The 10,494-nt window shown below is 40.2% G+C and overlaps 1 long non-coding RNA gene across 1 annotated transcript in view; it reads left to right on the top strand.

The window, feature by feature from the left end:
* The window catches only part of LOC106150348, a 38,825-nt gene that overhangs the window by 1,030 nt on the left and 27,301 nt on the right, over nt 1–10,494 (top strand). The gene's annotated exons all lie outside the window — the stretch shown is intronic.

Here is a 10,494-nt window from a genome sequence, read left to right on the forward strand (position 1 = left end):
CCTCCTCGCCCGTTTTTTTTTTTTTTTAATATTTAACAAAAAAAAGTAGAACCGGATGTGGTGTCGCAAGGCTGGGAACCCAGCACTTGGGAGGCTGAGGCAGGAGCTTTGTGACAAGTTCGAGGGCAGCCTGGGCTACATACAGCAAGACCCTCTCCAAAAAACAAAACAAAACAAACAGAAATGTGGAAAATAATACCAAAAGCCCTCTCGTCATTTATTCTTTTCAGCCATTCCCACCTTGTTCTGCCCCACTATTCGACTGAGCTTGCTCCGGAGATCATCAGTGACACCCAAGATGCTAAATGAAAAGGCTACTTCTCCGTCTTCCCAGAATTTTTCTGGTATTTGCTAGTTGGTTTCCTTTATTTTCATTCGGGAAATGTTTTTGGCTGTCTATTATGTGCCAGACCTCCAGACACTGGGGATACAGAGCGAAACAAAGCAGAGAAGTCCCATGGCTTCATGGAGTTTACTTTTTGATTTGTTTTTGTTGAGACAAGGTCTCGCTATGTAGTCCAGACTGGCATTGAACTCACTACTGGGTAGCCCAGGCTGGTCTCAAACTCAAGATGATCCTACTGCCTCAGCCTCCCCACTGCTGGTATTAGGGGCCTGCACCACCGTGTCAGGCCAAGTGTTTACTTTCTAGTGGAATGAAAGACAATTTTGGCTTCTTAAAACTTGATTCTGGGTTCCATAACCACTCCCTTCCGGTATCTTAGCCTCATGAGCATTTTCCCCAATCTTCTTTGCTGGATGCTTTCAGTGTTCTTATTGCCCAAATATTGATGTCCCCTAGAACTGTCCTCTCAGCTCTCTGTTTATTCTACATGCACTTCCTAGGTCTGTACTCTAAAATCTACACTTCTAGCCCAGATCTCTTTGTTGGGCTCCAGATGCTCATCTCTGATTGCTTCCTGGCTATTCCTCTTGTCTCACACATAGATCAAATATGGAGTGAACAGTAATTTCTCTCTTTTCCATGAGAGTTCTCCTGTATTTTCCATTTCTTTGATTTGCCCATCAACTACCTAATTAAGGCAGAAGTCTGAGAGTCAAATTAGGCTCCCCTGTAAGTTCCATGGCTGTTAGTTCTATGGTTGTTTCCCCTCATCAACACTTTTACTTCCTGAATCTCAAATGTCTTCCTACCTTTCCATCACTACTGTCATTTTAATTAGTTCAAAGACTTGAAATTTTAAGCCAGTAGTAACATATTGATGAAGAGGAGTGAAGTTTTTGCTAGGGTTTGAACCCAAGGTGCTAGCCAAGTACTCTACTACTGAGCTGTACCTCCAGCTGAAAAGCATGAGTTTTGTCTTTTTTCTTTTGAGACAGGGTCTCTGCATAGTTCAGGCTGGCCTGTTTTTTTTTTTTTTTTTTGTCTTTTTGAGAGAGGGTCTCGCTATGCAGTTCAGGCCGGCCTTGAGCTCACTTTGTAGCCCAGGCTGGTCTTGAACTCACAAGGATCCTCCTGCCTCAGCCTCTCGGGTGCTGGGATTACAGGCATGCGCCACCATGCCCGACAGGTTTTGAACTCACTATATAGCTCAGGCTGACCTCACACTCATGGCAATATTCCTGCCTTAGCCTCCCATGTACTGGGACTAAAGGCATGCACCACTTATACCCAGCAAATTTTGAAGCTATATTCTTTGGATCTAACCCTTAGCTCTGATTCACTAGTTTGTAATTCTTAAATCTTTTATGCTCTGTGTATCTTTGCTTCCTCATCTTTAAAATGAGGGCTGGGCCCAGTGGTTTGAACCTATAATCCCTGCACTTGGGAGCCTGAGGCAGGAGGATCAATGTGACTGTGAGGCCAGCCCAGGCTACATAGTGAGCTTGAGGCCAGCTAACTACGCAGTCAGACCCTCTCTAAAACAAACCAGTTTTGTTTTTACTGATTTTTCAGTCTTTAATCAGTCTTCAGTCATGTAATTGGACAGCATCATGCTCCTACTTAAAAGATGCAAATAGACCCATATCACCTAGATAAAAAAACTCCCTAGCAACCTCTCATCCTCTTCGGATCACTTGCCACTTCCCTGAAGATACTCCAAATTACACTTTTATGGACAGATGAGATTTTCTTAATCTTATATATGAAGTATGAATAAGAGCCTTTTAGAAAACACTGGCTTTGTACTTAATCTAAGTAAAGGCAGTGTGTTTGCTGTGCAAATCTGCTTCGAAGCAGATCCTCTAGGAGCTCCCCCTTCACAACTTTATCCAGATCACTGCCTGCATGCTTTCTCCCTCTTTCTTTCTCCCCTTCCTTCCTTCCTTCCTTCCTTCTGTCCTTCCGTCCTTCCGTCCTTCCATCCTTCCCACCCTCCCTTCTCTCTCTCTCTCTCTCTCTCTCTCTCTCTCTCTCTCTCAACAGGGCCTCACTGTGCAGTTCAAGCTGGCCTTGAACTCACTTTGTAGCCCAGGCTGGCCTCAAACTTGCAGTGGTCCTCTTGCCGCAGCCTCTTGAGTACTGGGATTACAGGTGAACGCCACCAGGCCTGGTCCATTTTCTTCTCATGCAGAATAATGTGGAACAGTCTGTGCAGTATTTTACCTGAGACCTGGAGGATGAGAAGGAGCCAGCTTTGCCAAGAACTGTGAAAGCTGTTCAGGGTGAAGGAAGCAATGTATACACAGGGTAAAGGAAACAATGTATACACAGACGCTCTGCTTTGAGAAGAGCTTGTGATAGGTTAGAAACTGAAAGACCGGTGCACCTGGATCATGGTGGATAAGAAGGGAAATAGCAGAGGAGAGAGAAATGTCAGGTTTCAGCTCATGTAAATAGCCTTGTAGGCCATGGCAGAACTTGAATTTTATTCTAAGTTAAATGAGCCACAAATAAAAGGTTACATAGGAAAGTGACAACCTACATTTAATGAACATCATTTTTGCTGTTGTAGAAAAAATGGATTGAAGAGGAGCAAAAGTGGAATTAGGGAGGTCGGACAGGGCGCTGCTGGGTAGCACCCCCAGAGACGGTGATTCAGACTTGGAATAGGGTGGTGGCCACGGAGATAGTCACTGATGAACTCACCAGGGGAGCGTGAGAGCGTATGGGAAAGAGAAAGATTACGGCTAATTTACTGGCTTTAGCAAGCGAATGAGTGGTAGATCCTTTACTGAGATGGAGAAGATGCTAATGAGGGAGGGAACCAATTAGGGGAATGAAGCCAAAATTTCGTTTTTGTACGTTTGAAGCTTGAGAGCAAAATACCCCACTGCAGTGGTCAAGTATGTAGTTGGGTATAGGAACTGTGAAAGATATGTAATTAATTAAGAATACTTGATCTTGACTAAAACTATTATTGACTATCCATAAATAAAAATATGTCCTCATGCACAAATATTTTTCTATTTTGTTTGACTCACATTTTACAAAAAAGACCCAGTGTCAGCCAATACTTGCGACATGACAACTATGATTTTACCATAAATCCATAACTTTGTATACCCTATCATATCTAACACAGTCCTTAAAAATAAGAAAGACTCAGTAATTGCTTTTTTGAATTAATGAGTGAATAAAATCATAATAGCTCTATGTTATTTACTTTTTGTGGTACTAGGAATTGCTACTATTAGTTTTTCTGAGACAGGGTCTCACTATGTAGCTCAGGCTGGCCTCAAACGTGGTGCTTTCCTCCCAAGTGCTGGGTCTACAGGTGTGTGCCGCCATGCCAGGCTGAAGTACTAGGAATTAAACCCAGGGCTTTATGCTTGCTAAGCAAGTCTGCTACCACTGAGTTGCATCTCCAGTCTTCCATTCTTATAAAAGATTCATAACAGTAGTTATTTGTATATAATTGGAGAATTCAGCATGCTTTTACATTTATTATATGATTTAATTTTTTATTAACCTTTTTGAGATATTTGTGAATTCACATACGACTGTGAGAAATCATTGAGAGATCCTGTGTATCCTTTACCTAGTTTCTGCTAGTAGTAGATCTTGCAAAATCATAATACAATTTTATAAGCAGAATATTAATATGAATGCAATGAAGGTACAGGAAAATTCCATTACCACAAGGATCGTTCCTGTTGCCCTTTTGAAGCACACCCACTTCCCTCCCACACCCGCCTTCTTCTTAACTTCTGGCAACCATGTATCTGTTCTCCATTTCCATAATCTTGTCATTTCGAGACTGTTATGAGTATAAATAGTATCATACAGGATGCAACTTTTGTGATTGAGTTTTTTCACTGGAGGTTTACTTAGGTGACTGTGCGTATCAATCATTCATGCTGTCTTTCTGTTTCATTTTGAGTGTATAAATCAATGGTTTTTAATATATTCACAGAATTGTACAACCACCACCACCACCACCACCACCACCACTATGAATAATAGAACATTTTCATCATCTCCAAAAGAAACTTTACCTTTTAGCTATCACCCCACATTCTCCTCCCTCCTAGCTCTAGGCAACCATTTATCTATTTTGCATCTCTATAGCTAGCTAGCTATGTCTATTTTGGACATTTCATATGAATGGAATCATACAACATATAGTATTTTGTGACTGGCTTCTTTTAACTTAGCATACTTTTTCAAGGTTATAGCCTGTATCAGCCCTTCATTCCTTATTACCAAATAATCTCCAAATGTATGGCTAGATTGGTTGGTGGACATTTGGGTTGTTTCTATATTCAGGCTGCTCTGAAGAATGCTGTTATGAACATTTATGTACAAGTTATTCTGTGGACATATTTTTTAAAGAGAAAAAATAAAAATAAAACAGTTTCAAAACAGGCTAGTAGGAGAGTGACAATAATGAATACAGTGTGTATTATTGTCTTCATACTAGTTATTCAGAGTGTAGACATATTTTTTAAGGTGCCTTAATTCTTTCTGTAAAATGAGTATTGCATTATCTTTATTTTACAAATGAGAAAGTTGAGGTCCAGAGGCAAGAGAAGATTTGTCTAGGGTAGCATATCTAGTAAATAGCACAGCCAAAGAGAGCCTGTACTGTTAACTTCTGATTCTTCCTTCAGTGTGTTTTTTTCCACATGACAGCTGATTCAAGCTAAACATAATCCAAACTTTTTTTTTACACATTAATCTGTCAGCCAGAACCTTAAGACCGTGTCAAGCAAGAGTGAGTACTGTCCTCGAGCTGGTTTATACCAGATCTCAAAAGCTGATTGTTGCAATTTCAGGAAATTCGTGAGCCGGTTAACTTCATGTTGGAAACTTGAAATTGGCCATGGTGGGAGTATTTACATTATGAAAACCAGCTTTACAAATCAGCATTACCTCTTCTGTTAGTCAGCTCTCCATTACTGTAACAAAATGCCTCAGGGTATCAATTTGAAAGGAGAAAAGATTGCCAGGCATGGAGGCACATGCATGTAATCCCAGCACTTGAGAAGCTGAGGCAAGATGATCACCCCAACTTCGAGGCTACCCTGGACTACAAAGTGAGACCCTGTCTCAACACCTCCCCTGCAAAAAAGGGAAAAGATTTATTTTGGCTTATAGTTTTAGAGGTTTCAGTCCATGACTAGTTGCCCTCATTGCTTTGGGTCTGTGGCAAGGCAGTTCAGTTTATCATGGCAAGAGTGTATTGGTGGAATAAGCTGCCCCATTCATGACAGCTGGCAGTGACAGGGTGATGGGAAAGGCGTGGATTCCCACTGTCCCATTTGATGGCATGCCCCAATGATGTAAGATCTCCCATGAACCCTCACATTTTAAAGGTTCCTCTACCTCCTACTAGTGCCAAAATACAGACCAAACTCATGTGGGCCTTTGGAGGACATTGTAGATACAAGCTAGAGCACCTCCCACTCCCAGCTTGTTTAGCATTTGTCAACATCTCTGCTTAATGAAATGAATTTGAAGGTTGTTTGAGCTGTGAAATGATGATTATCTATGTAATTCACACGAATTTGGCTAAACAGATACATCCTATGCTCATTGAAATCAGTGGAAGTTCATAATGGTTAACATACAATAGTATTTAGAGATATAGGGAGTCATGTATCAAAACCTTCTGAGGAGGGATTTTGATGAGGTTGACACCATGAGCACATACTCCCTCCCCACTGTGAGTACAGAGTTGCTTATTTTCTCATGATTAAATTGTTAACATAACAGAGGTAGGACATAGTGAACTATCATAATCATACATTGTAAAGTCAAAAAACATGACTACTGTGACGTCTCACAGTAGTGATCAACAGTATGGTATAATGAGGCAATATTTGATTACCATTAATTCTTACCTAAGCGCAAAATGTTTTCACGTATAACTCTTGCCAGTCTACAAGCTTATACACATTCCATTCTGTTTTGCTGTTTTACTTTCTATACTCAAGAGAAAAACATATCTTCATATTCCCAGATTATAATACCATCCACAAATTTACATGTACCTTGTTTTGTCAGTGCTGGGGATCAAATCTAGGACCTCACACATGATAGGTAAGTGCTCTACCACTGAGCTACTTGCCTAGCTCTATATCCACATATTTTGAATCCTACAAGACAATACTACAATTTTGGCTTAAAAAATTTAGTACACAGTGCTTGATTTGACAGCACATATACTAAAAACTCAGTACACACTTAGTAATTAAGAGAAAAATAGTTTTTTTGTTTATCCTGTTATTTATCATTTCTGATGTTCTTTATTCCTTTATGAAGATTTGACTTTCCTCCTAGTATCATTTCCTTTTAACCCTAATCATTTTTAAAATTTCTCTGCTGGTTATGAATTCTATTAGTTTTTCTTTGTCTGAAAATCTTTTTATTTCTTTTTTTGGTACTGGAAATTGAACTCAGGACCTTGCTCTTGCCAGGCAGGCGCTTATGCCACTGAGCTATATCCCCAGCTCTGAAAATGTTTTTATTTCACCTTTATTTATTTATTTTTTTTTGGTTCCAGGAATTGAACTCAGGACCTTGTGCTTGCCAGGCAGGTGCTTGTGCTGCTGAGCTGTATTCCCAGTTCACTTTTATTTCTTTTTAAAAAACAGATTGAAATATGATTCACATACCATATAATTCACTCATTTAAAATGTACAAGTGAAGGGTTTTTTGTGTAATCCCAAAAATGGGATGTGTAGCTGTCATCATAGTCATTGTTAGAACATTTTCATTACCTCCCCCAAATGAAATCCTGGACACTTTGGCAATCTCCTTTATTTCCTCATCCTCTGTCCCCAAATTCAACACAATCTTAAGTAACAATTTACTTTGTCTCTATAGATTTCTCTATTCTGGATGTATATGAATGGAATTATATATTAGGTGGTCTTTTGTGACTGGTTTATTTCAATTAGCATGTTTTAATTAAGGCTTGTCCATGTGGCAGCAGGCAGCAGGACTTCATCCTTTTTTTTTTTGTCTTTTTGAGACAGGGTCTCACTATGCAGTTCAGGCTGGCCTTGAGCTCACTTTGTAGCTCAGGCTGGTCTAGAACTTGGCAATGATCCTCCTGTCTCAGCCTCCTGAGTGCTGGAATTACTGGCGTGCACCAGCATGCTTGGCCAGTTTCATTACTTTTTGACCCTTGTCTTTCACCAAGTTTGGGAAATCATTTCCCATTCTTTCTTTAAATTTTATTCACTCCATCAATCCCATTGAATTAGCTTTAGATCTTTGTCGAATGTAAATTAAACGTAAATGTGTGGGTTTATTTCTGTACCCTTTATTTTCATTATCTATTTGTCCATTATTACACCATAATTATGCTGAATTTTTAGCAACTTTACAACTATGCCATTTTCATATCTTTATATTTGTAGCTTTGTACTAGATTTTGAAATCAGATAGTATATGTTCTTCAACTTTGTTTTTATTTTTCAAAAATTATTCTGGCTATTATGGGTAAATTTCTACTTCACATAAATTTTAGAACGAGGCTGTCAATTTCTTTTCCTTCTCTCCCTCTCTCTCTGTCTTTCTCTTTGTCTCTCTCTTTGTCTATTTGAGACAGGGTCTCACTATGCAGTTGAGGCTGGCCTTAATCTCATTATGTGGCCCAGGCTGGCCTCCAACTTGAAGCAATCCTCCTGCCTCAGCCTCCTGAGTACTGGGATTACAGGTGTGCCCCACCCACCTGGCTCTTTTTTCTTTTCTTTTCTTTTCCTTTTCTTTTCTTTTCCTTTTCTTTTCTTTTCCTTTTCTTTTCTTTTCTTTTCTTTTCTTTTCCTTTCCTTTCCTTTCCTTTCCTTTCCTTTCTTTTCTTTTCTTTCTCTCTCATTTTTTCCCATTTTTTTTAGTGTTTTGAGACAGTGTCTCATTATGCATTTTAGTTCAAACTGGCCTTGAACTCACTATGTAGCCCAAGCTGGCCTCAAACTCTCGGAAATCCTCCTTTCTTAGTCTCCCAAGTGCTGGGATTACAGGTGTGCCCCACCACACCTGGCTCTGCTCATTTTTTTGTTTTTGTTTTTGTGACAGGGTCTTGCTATGTAGTTCAGGCTGGACTTGAATACCCTGTGTACCCTTGGCTGGTCTTGAAGTCATGGCAATCCTCTTGCTTCAGCCTCCTGAGTGCTGGGATTACAGGCATGCACCACCATGCCAGGCTCCCTCGCTCTCTCTTTCTCTTTCTCTCTTTCTCTCTCTCTCTCTCTCTCCCTTCTTCTCTCCCTCCTTCTCTTTGTTTTTTGAGACCGGATCTTGCTATTTAGTTCAGGCTGGCTTTGAACTCCACGTGTAGTCCAAACTGACCTGGAAGTCGAGGCAATCCTCTTGCCTCAGCCTCTTGAGTGATGGGATTATAGGCGTGCAAGACCGTGCCTGACTCTGCTCCACTTTTTAACACTTAGCCATCCACAGTTTATTGAATGTCAATTATACCTCAGTAAAGCTGTTTCTTTTAACTCACAATTTATGCCTTGGCTCTGCAGTATGTCTCTCAAAACATAAGAATACTTGTAGCAATAGCCTTGAGCTTCTACCTAGCGCAAATGTGATAGGAACTTCCTGTCCTTTCACATCACCAGTAGTCTGGTGCAGGGCAGATCAGATGAAGTATCCCCTATTTCTTCATGTTTCCTTCATAGGAAATAATGTTCCCATTACAAGAATAGCAAAAGCACCATGGACTCTTTTCTGTGTAACAAGGTCCCAGATGTGGCCTCCATAGGAAAGTGCTCCCATGCTACTAGGACAGCAAGTCAGAAAATCAGGTTGGGCTAAACTAGCTCAGCCTTCACTTCTCAGAAGGTTTAAGTCTCTTGCAAATGCTTCCTTGCAGCAGAAGCCAGCTCAGGGCTGCCCAAGCTGTCTATTGGCCCTCAGACCTTTGAGGACCTCACCTCCCAGCTCTACTGGGCTTGGATTTCTCCACAGAGGAATCCGTGGTAGCTGCCTCCCCTTGTGGGGGAAAAGTTCCATCCACTTTCACCAGGTGGAACCATTAGGTCTAGTCATTCCTGGTGAGACTCCCTATAATTTCCATGGGGTGTGAGGCTATACTTTCCAAGCTGGGTGGCTGCGGTTCTCCCTCCAATGGGATGCAGCCCTGGGAAGACTGAGCTGCCCAAGCCCAGACCGTTTGCCCAACCGCTGCCCAACCGCCTCCCAACCAATACCCAATCACTAAAACCAACACCCAACTGCCACCAATACCCTGTCCCTACCCAACCATTGCCCAACCAACGGCCAACTGATGCCCAACCACTACCCAACTGCTACCCAATCGCCCGTCACTCGCTAAACGGCCTGCCCAGCCCCACCCACCCACTCTGCTCCACTAAAAAATTTTTTTTACACATGTGAGTCTGATTTATTTAAAAAAATACTTAAGGGAAAAATGGGTACAAAATTTTATAGAAAAAATAATATTAAACTGAAAATAATATATTTCAAAGATAATGGAGATATCTAAAATTCTGTTTTTCCTGATTCTGGAAATTTTTACTGCACAAGAACTAAATATTACTTTAATGTTCTAATGTTTAATGTTCTAATTTCCTTAGTGAGCTAAGGAAAAGTTTCTTATTATGAAGGATTTCAGAATAATATATGTCTCTAATGAAACCATTCAGCCTTTTAAATAACAGGTAATTGAAAAATTAGAAATTTTGAGCAGTTTGTAATAGAATGACTGAATGTTCTTTTTTCCTTTAAATTGAGAAATGATATATATGAAGTATATATTAGTTCTACCTGAAAGTTCCAGAAGAAAGGTTGTACCCTATTAAATTAAAACTTCATTTCAACAATATTCAATGATTACTGATCTGTTTATTGCCAGATACTGCTAGATACTGCAAATAGGACAGAATCACTACCATCAGAGGTTAACAGAATAAAATAAGTATAGATAATTAAAAACTACTTGTAATATTTCCAGTGTACAAATGTGCATGTTGCCCATCAGAATGATTAAGCCCCTGTTGTTTCACAACAGCAAATACAACTGTAATTAGTTTGGGATTTCATTCCCCCAAGTAATGGCACACTGCACATCATAATACTCAATGGCATATTCCCCCATTCTTTTCTTTTCTTT

The sequence above is a fragment of the Chinchilla lanigera genome, unplaced genomic scaffold, assembly GCF_000276665.1.
Source record: "Chinchilla lanigera isolate Chin_1 unplaced genomic scaffold, ChiLan1.0 scaffold00072, whole genome shotgun sequence".
NCBI lineage: Eukaryota > Metazoa > Chordata > Mammalia > Rodentia > Chinchillidae > Chinchilla > Chinchilla lanigera.